The 14,205-nt window shown below is 40.9% G+C and overlaps 1 long non-coding RNA gene across 2 annotated transcripts; it reads left to right on the top strand.

Annotated features, from left to right (window-relative positions):
• The first annotated feature begins 10 nt into the window (after positions 1–10).
• LOC119441797 (uncharacterized) lies at positions 11–12,965 on the top strand. 2 transcript variants are annotated; one of them, XR_007465603.1, is made up of 4 exons: positions 11–1,451; positions 1,833–2,133; positions 8,037–8,122; positions 10,353–12,961. It is a non-coding gene; the product is annotated as an uncharacterized LOC119441797 (long non-coding RNA). The 2 variants fall into 2 exon arrangements; XR_007465602.1 differs by having other exon boundaries at positions 11–2,133; positions 10,353–12,965.
• The last annotated feature ends 1,240 nt before the right edge of the window (positions 12,966–14,205 follow it).

Raw genomic sequence — 14,205 nt, 5'->3', positions numbered from 1 at the left:
ACGGAAATGATCTGCAAATATACCTTTCACCTATATCTTGCCTCCGTCACAATATGAACCTGAAAATGAAATATCACTGTCTGATGCTGAAAGCAGCACATTCGTGTACATGGACAAAGTGACCCTCTCTTGTTGTTTGTTAAGCTAAAAACCATTTTTTTTTTACCTAAACACAAAGATGATGAAACAGGGCTGGGACGCCAATGCTGCATCCAGGATTTTTGACATTGCAGTATTCGGGACACACATAACGGATGTTTTTCGTCTGCGACAACACATTAGATTTGTTTATTCAAGTACACTATAAGTTTAAGCACAGTAGGCATTACATAGGGGGGCAAAACAATTTATAAAACAACGTAACACAACTTCTTAGCATGCATAACTAAAGAACAGTACAGTACAGTAAAACTTCGTTAATATGTACTTGCTTAATAACTTCAGTTTAAATATAGTTGTGATGAATCCCCCACCCTGTCGCCATTGAGCCTAATGTATTGGCTGGTGCTTAAGCCGTAGTCGCTTAACGCATGCCAAATGGTTAGCGTAGTATTTACCCCATATTTCGGCACCTACAAGTGCATAATCGCAAAATGTCATGCGCGCAGATGTAGATAAATTTCGGCACATGAACCTTTCCAAAAAACTGCATGGGTACCGCCCGTGACCTTTGGTCTGGATCGAATCAAGTGGAGACAAATTAACGGAAGTCTACTGTATAAAGTCTTAATTGCAACTACATTTATGCAACAAACTGTCACAAGTCGAAATAAACACAGCGGTGCATCTGTTACAGGGACAAAAAAGAGAAACATGATTTAAGCTATGTTAGTAAATTACCCTTCCAGAATACCAAAAAAGCCACTCTTACTGCAAGAAGACACCTGGTAAGCCAGAAGAGACTCAAAAACAAATAATGGGTGGCGACGCCACCTTGTGAAGATTCCGCACCAGCCTGCCGTGACGTCATATATTTCGACTTCGTCTGCTCAGGACAAGTAAAATTTTTCTGAGTAAAACTGGACTGCATTGTATTATAACAGAGCCAAAGAGAAGTAAAGAAGTTTTAAGGACTTTTGCCTACCCACAGCGGCTGAAATGTGAAAAAATACTTTGCAATCTGTGACTTCACACTAACATACCGATTCTGGAGCATTGCCACAAAATTAAAAAATTTAACTTTGATTATCATTTTCCCTTTTAATTGTCAACCTATTTACGTGAATTCCACAGTAGTAGAGTTCTTTAAGAATACTTTATCAATGAAAATTGATTCAGTGTTTCTGTGAAGTGTTCCATTCAAGTGTGCCAAGGAATGTCAAGGGACCGCGCCACCTGTACGTAGCTCGGTGCAGAGAAAAGCAGCAAGAGTAACATGTGCTGTAACAGTGGAATGCATGTTTGACATCAGTGTGATCAAACAGCAACAAAATATTTTTACATCTCAAAATGTGAGGAAAACAACATACTGCACTTTGTTGCATTTGCATACAGCATCCCAGTGGCTATAGCATTCACCTGTTGAGCACTGTTACGGATTCGATTCCTGGCCACGGTGGCTGCATGTGCATCAACTATTGGGTACTGGCTTTTGAAAACCCCAATGAGTGAAAATTAGTCTGGAGCCCTTCATAAGGGCCACTTTGACATAACCTATGTGTTGCTTCGGGTGGTTAAACCCAATCGACCAATCAATAAATCAGTTACTTTGCTACAGTGCTCAATTTGTACTCAGGCTGGTTAACCAGCAGCCACCTATATGCCCACCTGTTCTGAACTGGAAGCCACATATGTATTTTTTAATCTGTCCCCGTCTTTGTTTTGATTTACAGTAGTGGCTGCCTGTGGAAATCAGATTGCAGCAGCAACTTCAGCAGGAAGCGAGGCCCTCCAGCAACCAGGGGTACCAGCGAAGCCACTGGCTACCGAGTCCTCCGCATCTCTGGCTCAGCGGCTCAAGGCCATGACTCCCCGTTCACGGGAGGGGGCTCGACTCGTCTACCTTGGTCGGAGTCTGAAGGAAGAGGCCATTGCAGATGAGGTGCAGATGGCACAGCTTAGGGCCTCCGCCGCCTCCAAAGCCCAGCGGCTGGCATCTGCAGAGAGAAGGCATCAGGCCTGGGCCGAGCTAAGGTGGGCCGTTTAATTGCTTATGAACAATAGCATACCAGAGGCACAACGAGAGTGGCGTGGCTTAGAGAGAAAACAGGGGTAGCTGATATTATAGCCACATATCCAATTGTGTACAAAGCATGTAAAGGATTCGGCCTTATTTTGTGTTTTAGCACACGTTTTTTTTTTTTTTTCTTTTGCATGTATACACAGCGGAAAGCATTGCAAAAAATTTTATGTACACCACCATGTAGACGTTGCCGTTCCATTTTCTTGTGTTCATGTTAATATATTTTTTCTGTATTCCATATTTGTATTTGGTACATGTAGCAGCACTGTTAGCGGAAATTATTCTACCAAATATACTTCCGTCACTCAATTCCTATTTTTCCTTGTGGTGAACCCACATCAGGCCAAATGGCCTTTAGGTTCACTTCGATGTTCTGTATATACTATATGCAGAAATAATCATACATTTAAAAAATGGAGCTGGGCAGGCAATGTAATGTGTAGGACAGATAACCGATGGTCTCATAGTTGCAGACCAAGTTCCAAGGGAAGGGGGAGATGCAGTCAATGACGGCAAAGAACTCGGTGGTCCAGTGAAATTGTGAAACAGAGGTAAATGGAGACCACTGCGAGAAGCCTTAGTCCTGCACTGACCATTGGCTGATTATATAGTACTCTGTTACAGTAGTTCCATGCAGCACTGTGCAAGCTACAGGCTTCTTCAACTAATCAGGGGCGAACACATCTTAAAAGTGCCCTTCCGTGCCCTGTTCATCTGCTAGTAGGGCCAGCATCTACTAAAACCAACTGTTCAGTGAGATGAGCTGTTGTGATAGCAGCGGTAGAAAATTCATTTCATATTCGCTCCGACACCAAACAGGCGTGTGTCTTCAAGATATTTCGAGATACAGAGGAGGAGGAGGAGGGTTGCAGAGACAATGGAAGTGGAGGGTTCAGAAGGAGCACTCGGCCAGCATGTCGCATGGGATGGTGGCGTCATCTCTTGATCCCTCTTGTAACATCCACTTGTACACGGTGCGCTTGCTAACATTCATAAGTGCAACCATTTTCTTAATTGGCATTCGTGCACGTTTACCAAACTCGTTCCGCACTGTTTCAAGCATTTCAAGCATGTTCAACGCCAACATACTCGTTCCTTTTGCGTATAAGAACAGCTTGGGATGATACACCTCACAAGCAAGTCTGCGGATGCCAATTTTGCAAAGGACGAAGTGGTGTTGTAGCTGTGCCAACTACACGTATGAATTTAGCCACTGTCAAAGCAATTAATTGTTTGTACTTTTTAAATGCAAATGAGTGTGTCCTTATGGCAGCATTGCATTAATTTTTTTATTCTTTGCACATTTTCATTCGAACAAATGGAGAACTCTATTTTCGGTATCATAGAACCTCAATAAATATTTTATTAAAGGGACACTAGAGGCAAATACTAAGTCGATATGGACTGTTTAAATACTATTCCAGAAACCTCCCAGGAGTGGTGACGTTGCATACATCATCACCGCCCTTTGCTGCCGTCGATGAGTAAAACGGCACCCGACAGACGGTGGTACGGTCTTTTGCACAAAAACACAAACGTGCGGCCTTGGAGAAACTGATCCAAGACAGAGTGGTGGATTTGCCGCTGTAACTGCTTTTGGTCAAGTGGCGTGGACCGTTCGGGCATCTTGCGAAATCACATGGAAGTGGAATTCGCTGCTACTTGCAGTTTGTGCGAGTTTCACAAGCCAGCAAAACCAGCGCAGCACTGCGCGATAACGAAACTACTGAAACGTGAAAGTGCGGGCACCGCAGAGTCGAGCGAAAACGAAACCTTTCGATCGCCCGCGTCGTTGTCAAGGGTAACGTCAATTAGTTCTTTCTTTTTTTAATGAAATAGAACTGGACATGTAGCGTTTTTTTTTTTCTTTTTTTTTTCATCTTATAATGAAATACTATGATGTTTTTATAACGAGTGATTAAGTACTAGTGATAGAATTCAAATGAAGAGTGCCTTCGTCATCAATCAAGTACTTGAATGTCCTGGGGGAGTCTCTAATTGTGTCCTGCATTTACTTCAATTTTTCGATTACTAAGGCTCTGTTTGCGATAATATTGACGGCTTAGAGATTATCGAGCACAAATATATCACTTTAGCTTGACTTAATATTTGCCTTTAGTGTCCCTTTCAAGAATGAAGCAACATCGCACAATAAACCGCCCTGCAACCTGCAGAAAAGCTTCCAAGTAAACACCTGCCCACAACACCACGTGTCAAGGCCGTTTAGTCATCCAACGGGTTCCAAACTGTGGCACTACATCTCGCTATGCAAGAATCTGCACCCGCGGGTCACGTAGCCTTGTCTCTGCTGCGCGGAAGTTCTGAAACAGTGTGGGATATTGTATGCCACTCAAAGAATGACCACTTCTCAGTGTACATTTTTTGTTTTTTGGTGCAAATGAAACAAAAAATTCTGGAACAGATTTTGTAGGAAAGCTCGCTTCTTGTTTCTGTAATTTCACCTTTAAATTTTGAATAATATGAAACCCAGAAATGAAGGGCCCTAAACATAATTTTCGAAGATACAACAGTGCAATGCTCACACAAGGACACAGACTGCTGTGAGGAAACCAACACACATTACAGTGCCATGTTCGATTCCAACATGCACCTTTTTCCAAAAAAGAAATTGACAAAAATTATGTGCCTTATATATGAGGCCAGAACTGCAATATTGACAAGCTGTTGTCATTGGCAGTAAAAATTGCTGTAATCCAGTCCAATTCACACGTTGTCTGCAGCTGTGAAGCTGCGGTTGATGCGGCATTGTTTGTACAGTCGAGAGCAAAAGTCAACACCACGGCATCAGTAAAAAAAAAATTCTTCTAGCATAACCATGCAATGTATAATAGTCTTAAAGCATGACGCAAATCAAACAGGCACACGTAGGCAGTACCGCTTGATTTCGGCCTTTATCCCTAGGCTGCAAATAAAACAAAAAATTTTAGCAGAACCTGTGGTCTCCAGACTTTTGCTCTCGACTGTACTTGCTTTGTAAGTTCATTAGGCTGCCATTGTCTGCAAGTCAGTATCTCAAATGTCATAGATGGCGTCAAAGAGATGCTCTGGTCTGTTGATACTAGTAATAAGGTGTCCAACGGCAACAATGATTAATGCCACTGTGGCTCAGATACAATAATTTTTTTTACGCGTGAGCTTTTATGCCCTCACTTCGAAGGTTCGTATTGTGGCTGTATGAAGCTCGGCAATAAAAGTTGGCACAGTGCTAAGAATGAAGTCAGCGGTGCAGCTGTCACGGCGGATGACGGATGACCTAGATAAGAATAAGTGAGCGGCACTGTGGATGGCGTCATTGGGACAGCTGGTGCAGTGCCAACTCGCACAGTTAGCAGAGCGGATGGCTTCAGCAACCGACATAACTCTGCGCTCGAAGAGGCGCGTAATCAGTTCTGTATCGGTGCTCGGAAAGAACAGTCGGTGCTTCATTGTGAAGTAGTATGAATGGAGTAGGTCCTTCTCGTGATCACACAAGAGGTGTTGACAGACATAGATGAATCCGGACCGGAAGAGGAGGAGGTGGAGGTGTGTGGGTTGGAAAATAAAGATGAAGTAACAGCAGTTGTAAAATAAATTGTCATTTAATGTACGTAATTGTGCTGTTTTGAAGTGGCTAAAAAACGAGAAATAATTAGACAAGCAATGACGACAGAAATGAGCGAAAGTACTCATGCTAAATACAGGTTCATTTTGTGGAACGAGGGTAGTTTTTTTTTTTTCAAAGGACAAGTCGTTATTGCTCTCTTATAATGAAAACTTGGTAAGTGAACAGCCAAGGCCATTACATTTTTAATATCTGGCTGTGAAGTACATGTTGAAATCTGACATGTTACAGTGAAGTAAATATTTTCCACATGTCTAAAGAAACTGTTCTTAGTGTTGGGGCAATTTCTGTGGCTGTTAGTGCTCTTTCACTCAATGTGTGCATTCTCTTCAAATTTTCCTCTGTACAAATCTGAAGAGGCTGTCCTAGCACGAATAGAGGAACCGAGGCACATATGCAATATACATATGCCACACATAGTTGGGGGCAAAGTGTAGAAATGCTCATGTGCTTAGATTTAGGTGCATGTTAAAGAACTCCAGGTGGTCAAAATTAATTCGAAGTCCCCCACTACGGTGCGCCTCATAATCATATTGTGGTTTTAGCTTGTAAAATCACAATCTTTTTTTTTTTTCTCATACTTAGTGGTCTTTATTACTGCATTCATACATAAACCTTTATAAAGGCACATATTTTCACATTCATATATGTAACAGTTATGCTGGTCTTGATGTTTTGGTTATATTTCATAAGGTCTGCACGTAACCTATGTTGGAATAAAACACACAGGTGCAATATGTGGGCAACTGGAGTGCCAGGTCTCCTGTTACATGTAAAACACAAATCTTCATGCTGTGGTTAATACTACTGCCTATAAATTTCTCCTTTGTCTTTCATTAGTTTTCGTGAAGCTGGAAGGTAGCGAGACTAATTAAACATGTCAATACCAGCATGGTTATTACCTTTATTCATGGCAGCAACACAAATGGTACATTTAACTGTAATAAGTGCGCTTTTGATAGGTATACTTAATCTTTGACTACAGTCTCGTTCAAAATGGCTGTCCTATGTGGTTTACAGCCTCCGTTATACTTTACTGAACATACCTGCATACCTTGAGTGCATCTTTGCTCTCTCGATAGAGATTTCTCTTTAATGCAAAGCATTCTTGTCAGTCAACCCAGCTTTGTTGTCTATCTGGCCTTTTTCGCAAATAAATTGGTAAAAAGAAACTGCTGTTTGCATAGTCATCGTGCATGAGTTTTGCCCGAATTAAAGCTTCGTGTCCCAAAAGAAAGTGTGTAGAACCGTATAATTAACCATGAGATCAATGTGCCTCTTGATAAGCTGCTTTGCATCAATGGCATGGCGCCCTTGCTCTAGATTTGACGGCGCACTTGATGATTGGCTGGGGCGCCAAGTGCATTGTATGGGCTCATCATGCACATACAAAGCATCTCCTCTTTGGCCGTGCCCCTTTGGCGGCTATTGCATTAACGGGAGCAAGAGATGTCTAGTAGGAAATAGGAAAACGACAAAATGCATCTTGGGCCGCTCAGGCCCCACTAGATCGGCACATGTCGGCTCTTGTGCTACGATTCGGACAATGCTTTGCATTACGTAGATTTCAACTACAGTCGGGTCTGCCACTGATATTTTTGGGTGATTTGAATGTACTAGCGTAAATAAACACCTAACAGACACAAAATTTATTTGGTGAGACTGCTAAATAATTTTTTCAAACTCCATTGTAATTAATTTCGCAGTAAGAGTTTGATAATTGAAGAGAAAATGAAGCCTAAAGTTCAATTTTTTTCAATTTCTCATCAAAATGTCAGAAGTGGTATGTCAGTATGATGACATGATATCACAGATTTCAATGGATTATGTTGTCTCTGGACCACGTTGGGGCAATAAAAGTTGTTGAAACTTGTTGGGTTCATTCTTCGGTTTCATTAAAATACAATGAGGTCCATATTTACGTCTGAAAAAATTAACCAGGCTCGTCAAAATCTGAAGTCACGACGAGCTGGTACATGTACTTTTTCTGGCTTATGAAGTTTTCGCCCTCTGTAAGATTGGATTTTTTGGCATTCTAGATCATTTACCATTACAGCTCAACTTATCTTTCTCTCCAGTGTCCCTTGAATATCTTCCTTCCAAACCATTCAAACTTTGCTCCTTCAGTCTGGATTTTTTGAAGCTAATCCTCTAGATACGTGTGTCTTGATTGTTCATGTTAGGTCTGACAGTGTCTGTATATTGGTATGGGATGTTGTGTGTGCTTTTCAGTTCACATACTGGAGATGCTGAACCAAGAAGCCCTTTAAAGGAAGCCAACCAGAAGACTCAAAGTTCTGCAGAAAGTGGCAAAGATGGTATGTATCCTGTAGCTTATATGTAGTTATAACAGGTTACTTGAAATCATTCTTGATGACTTTATCTTCAGTTACGACTTTCAGGAAATGTGATGATCTGCAATGATACTGCATAGTCGATAGGTAATAGTATATACTATGTAATTGAATAAGCAATAGTATGAAATCTATGAGAAAACATGAGCAGTTTTTATAGCCACATAAATTTATTGAAGCACTGTACTTTAAGAAATTGAAGTAATTTTTATTATCATCCTTGCTAAAAGTAACCTAGAAAGAAAAACTAAATTATAGTCAGTTATGTTAAAAAAAAAAAAGCCACTCTCCAAATTGACAATGTTCTGGCAGCATGGTGACAGTGCCCCCCTGTTTTTGTTTCTAGTTTTTTTTATTGACAAAAGTGTAGACAATTTTGTGAGCCATATTGTGGCTATGCATACTTCCTTTTTCAATAAGTAAATCGTAATGTACAGAGATTGTCCGTGGGAAATGCAAGTACATAATTATGTACCACAATAGTGCAAAGTCCTGAATGTGCATGTAGGAGCTATCTGTGAATGTGATGTAGGATAATTACCTTTTCCTCGCACGGCGCATAACCAATGCTATAGTTCAGTACAATGCATTTGCACCCCATCCTCAAATCATACAGATGGAAGGTGCGCTTGTCTTTGCTGTCATGGAGACATGTGCATACTACGTGTCAGGGCTTTTTATTTTCGGGGTTAAGAAGTTATTTAACAATGTTAAAATGCTGACCACCACAAAAGTGAAATGAAAACGGGTGTAAAACTAATTTGTTGCATCAACAAGGGCTTGAAACATTGTGCAATGACAAACTATGCATATTAGTCACTGCTACTACAATTTTGTCTGCTACTGCTAATAGTGTATTTATGTTTCAAAATGAGAAGTTTTTTTAAATTGCCTGTGGCAGACAGCACAATTTTAATACTTGAGCTGGATCCTGCTCAAAGAGGCAGACATTACTTATGCAAGAAATCGAAATGCATGATTTACTGAATAGAGGTGAGCAATTATCAACTTTATCGAATACGAATAGAATACAAATAGTCAAATACACACACTTACATTTACTGCACGAATATTTACTTCGGTATAATTAGGTGTGAAGCCTTTACTGGCTAGTGCAAAAAAGACAGTTCAGTTATAAACACAAGATGACTTATTGTCATTAAAAAAAAAAACCACGAATAGCCTCGACAACTTTAAAGCCTGGTTGCAAACAAGCTTTCCCAGAAAGAATGGCTGCTGTATGACTAGCTTTCCAAGTGCGCTAAATAAATGGGTGCCGAAAGAAAAGATCAGAAGTTGTAGAAAAGGGGGAAAAAAAAAAAAAAAGCTGCTGAAGGACTTGTATGCCATACACATAAAAAGGGACCCATTGCTAGGAGAGCATCACAGGTTGCAGCGTAAAAGATAATACTGCTACATGGCTATAGACTGTCAAAAACACTAAATGACAGATTACAAAACAAATTGCAGGTTGTTATGTATGCTTCCACCGCAAAACTGGAAACTAAGCATACATTACCCATTTTGTTTCTGTGTTGCTTTGAGAACTTTTGTCATCGGAACACTCATGAGAATTTGCAATATTTTGTTTGCAGTAATCAAACTTCAACAGTCTGTTGTTGCAAAATAGTATTTGGTTAGTTTTGAATATTCAAAAATACCAAATATGTAGTTCCAATTTGAATATGAACACGAATAATTAGTGTGTAGTACTTGATTTGTACTCGAATCTTTGAATATTTGCCCACCCCTACTACATCATTAACAATTTAAGAACTATTTAACTAATTAATTCAATGCCTATATTGCCATTCACAAATTGTGGCTGGTGAGTTAATCGAGTTACCAAAAACCACGCTTCAAACAAAACTGTTTGTAAGTGAAAGTTAATCTCTGTCTCTTTGAGCAGTGAAGCCCAAGGATTAGGATTGTGCTATTTGCCAATTCATTTTGAAATGTGGTATGATGAAAAAACTTCTCTTCGGAAGTATGTGCTTTTTCACGGGCAAGTAGTTGATTGATATTTTCTAAAAGTAACTTGATGTGTTGCATGGAATCAATAAGAAAAAGTGAATAGACAGGTTGGAGTTCAGGTTGCCAACTTTATTGCAGCAGGCAGGTCTGGCCCACCCGCTGCCCCTAGATACTTCTGCTTCTTACAAGATGCTATTTTTCTTTTCCCATTTACTTGCAGAAATACTGGACGACATGGCGTATTGGCCACCAATGAAATTTTTTATGGACGACAAAGAGAATGAAGACTCATCGTAGCGATTGTAGTAGTCTTGTACAAAGGGTGTACTTATCCTGCACTTGCTTGCATCATTTTAATTGTTTTTAGCTTTTGACTTCAGAATTCAGACATTTATTAAGTGCAACTTTTATTAAAATTTTTGCAACTTCTGCTCATGACCAGAACTTCTGCTAGGCTGTGTGGCAAGGTGTTCCTAGTGCACCAAGCTCTACAAGATGGGCGAAAGACTTCTCACTATCCAGAATTCAGAAGTGCTACCGAAGGTACACTGTATTTCAAAAACATGGAGCAAGAATTATTCAGGAGGCGAAACAATGCTCTCCCCTGCAACTCAGCAAGGTCACTATGCATGGCACAGCGCAAAGGCGCCATCTCATGTGCGCACTTTATAGTGAAAGGTATAGGGTGAGGAGAGCAGGCACTGATTCAAGGTCATTCTGGCATTCGCCGCTCTTAAGCCGAGGGAGATACGTTCTTAATACAAGTTGCAAAACAACACAAGGCACGATTTCTTTTTTCATCTCGAAAGCTAGTACTATTGGTGAGAGCACATTTACTTTCTTCTTATTTTTTGCAAGAATATATCTTAGGGACGCATTAGCTGGAAAAAGCAATACATTTGGCACCTTCCATGACTTTTTATGCATTGCATTAAGAGCTATGCATTGTTGGGTAAGACAATGTCTTATTTTCTTACAAACTTATCTAACAAGCCCATGTGGGGTGATGAATCAAATGCCAGTGGCATGTACATTCGCGATGGCAGAGTTACCGGTACTGTAATGTCTGGTGTTCTTGTCTGCAGTGTCGCTGCTACTGGTGCTTGCACTCGAACGGTTCCAAGCAAGAATAAAAGAACTACTGTCCGCAGACTCTAGGCAAACATCAGAGGCGACAGGACACACGGTTGATTCTTTACAGGTCTTTTCAGCTTACTTCGCCTTCAAGCTCACCATAGTTCTGATTTCGCTATCTGTCACTCTCCATAAATTGATTCTTGCAGACATAGTCATGTGAGCTCCCAATCTTTCCTTTGAATGGTACGAGCCCATGCTTGCAATCGTGATGGCTCATCAGGATATTTAAGGATAATTACCTTTTCCCTGCAGGGTGCGTAACCATTGCTATAATTCAGTACAATGCATTTGCACCCCATCCTCAAATCATACAAATGGAAGGTGCTCGCCATTGCTGTCATGGAGATCCCGATCTCATGGTCATGTGGGCATGAGAAGCCTGCTGAAAGTACGTGCAATATAATACAAGAGCAACTGCGAAAGCACTTCGCTACTAAGAAAAGCGTCAGTCAGTGCTAGCCACAAAAGCTTGCACAGCTTGTCACACCCTGCCTGGATGAAAACAATCGCAGCATTGTTTCACGAGGACACCTACCACACAATCAAATAGCATGCAAGTCTGTAACTTTGCGGCATCAGCAGGCATTGTCTGCTGGCGAGTTGCTCCTAACATTTCTTTTGAGGCTTTGCGGCATGTAATTGGAGCAGTATTAGGAATAACTATGCATGAAACTGAGCAAAGTTTGCTACGTATGGAGCACTCGCATAATTTTTTTAGTGCCACTTCCATCGAAGCACATCCAATGAAAATACGCCAGCAGCACCGTCTCTCATGATGCACTGGAAACATTTGGTTTCCTCCTCATCCGGCGTGATGCTACCTTGCCGCTCGAGTGCATTGGCATTGTTGGTTGGCACAGATGAAAAGATTCCTCTCCTGAATAATTCTAGCTTCGTGGTCGAAAGCTGTTGGCAAGGCCCCTATAATGTTTCCACGTTTTCAAAAAAGTGAAGTGTGAGAGAGACCCCGCTCACCTCCATATTTTTTAGCTGCAAGACTTACTGTGGTGACCCCACAGAAAGGTCCATCGAGAGATCTTGTCACTCATGGAGTGGCTTCACAACTTTTGACATAGCCTGTGCACAACAAGCTCCATGAAAACACAAGCTGGCTCGGGCCAGACTTGCGGTGACCAGTAAACTCTTCAAAAGCTGGTGCATACCACGGTTAGTAAACTGACTAGACTGGTTGGTGCAGGCTTTGATCAGTGTAAGCAAGTACAGGTGTGAGATGGTGACTGAGATGGAAAGTCCTCTGAATCAGCAATTTTTTATTGTTTGTACAGGTGCAAGTTTTCTCGTGTTTGTAAATAGTAACTATAAAAGTCATTTAATGCTCTTTTTGTCTCACTGTTGCATTTCTTTTTTACCATTGAAACCATGCAGTCATTTCTAAATTTACATTATAAGAAAGACCGAGTCAAGCTATTCCGTTAGAAACTGTTGTAATATCAAAATAAACTCGTGTTTGAAATAAAATATTTGAAGTCCTCTGCATATAACTTGAGGATGACCAACAATGTGTCATCTTCATTATGCATTGTACCATGCATGTAAACTTTTGCACTTGCCACCTATTACAGTTCCCACAAGGTCGCATTTTTCTCCACGCTATATCTTGTCATTGCATGCCTCGCACATTTGCAATGGTTTTAATGATCAGGAACAACGCCCACAGGTGCTTTTCCATGCAAAGAAGTGGTTTCTTATGGTTGGTAACCTACCGATGCCACTCTTGTGCAGATGGACTTCCAATTGCATTCCACATTAAGTACTGGAATGTCGCCTTGTCAACCTTATCACTCAAAATCGATTTGATAATAATAAATCCTTTTCAACTGCAGTAATGCACGTTTTCCTTAGTCTAGTTGATTAGACGAGGTCTAGTTCACTAGATTAGTTGGCTAAATGAGCATGTTTACTGCTAGGTACAGGAGCAAGAAACACAAGCATAAGCATTGTTATCCGTTTCCTGCTACAGCTTTACTCTCTAGCTGTGAAAAGCACTTGACGCATGTACATGGGTTAAAGGGCTCTCGCAAAAGTGGCCGTCGTTTTCCATTCCATCAAACGTGCCCACGAGGATCTACCCAAAGCATGCTGTTTATTTTGCATGCCGAGATTACTCTTTCACAAGTCCCCTCGCCACTCAAAGAATGCCAGGAATTCTGCAAACTGTACATTTACTTTATCCATTCAGCGAAGGTTTGAGTGCATTGTTACATGTTTGGGTAGAGGCTGTGTTGATAACCAGCTACAACACCGTACAAACAACTCTTACTAAAAGTTGCAGTGTGGTCTTGTTTCCTGTTTCAGTTTTCATCTGGTGTACTACAGATAAAATTTCTGTGGCGAGAACTGCACTGTGTGGTTTGTGTGGAAAAAGAAAAATGCAGACTAGACTAAAGCATGTTGGGGTGCTAGTTGGTTTGGATTCACAATTAAAACGTGCAGTGCGACTGGATGACAAAAAACGACAGTCCTTTTAATTTTAACTATTTCCAAAAGTGAACAAAAAAATTGTAATTGCTACATTCCAGAAGCGATTCCAGTAAAGTAAGTCCCTCTGCCCAAGGAACTGGCGGAAATGTATAGACTTCCACTGTGAGCGATTGCTTTGCGCATGATTGGTTTCGATAAAACTGTAATATGAAACATTCCTTGCTTCATACCAGGCACTTTGCGGTCTCTCCTAGTTCCTGGCCACTTCAATAAAAAAAATTGTGGCTGATGGAGATGAACGAAGGTCTACTCTGATGCTCTGCCCATTAGGCTGCCAGACGCATGCAAACTCTCAACTTCCTTAAAAGTGAGAGTATGTGCACGTGCGCCAGTTTTCATTAAGCCGCAGTCTTGGAAATGGAATCCGTGAATAATTGTGAACCACTGTCCTTTGCATGCGTCGCTTCACATAGCAAAAAGTTGTTTATAAAGTC

The sequence above is a fragment of the Dermacentor silvarum genome, chromosome 2 (assembly GCF_013339745.2).
Source record: "Dermacentor silvarum isolate Dsil-2018 chromosome 2, BIME_Dsil_1.4, whole genome shotgun sequence".
NCBI lineage: Eukaryota > Metazoa > Arthropoda > Arachnida > Ixodida > Ixodidae > Dermacentor > Dermacentor silvarum.
The sequence above is the reverse complement of the archived record's forward strand: the minus strand, read 5'-3'. Positions and strand labels throughout refer to the sequence as shown.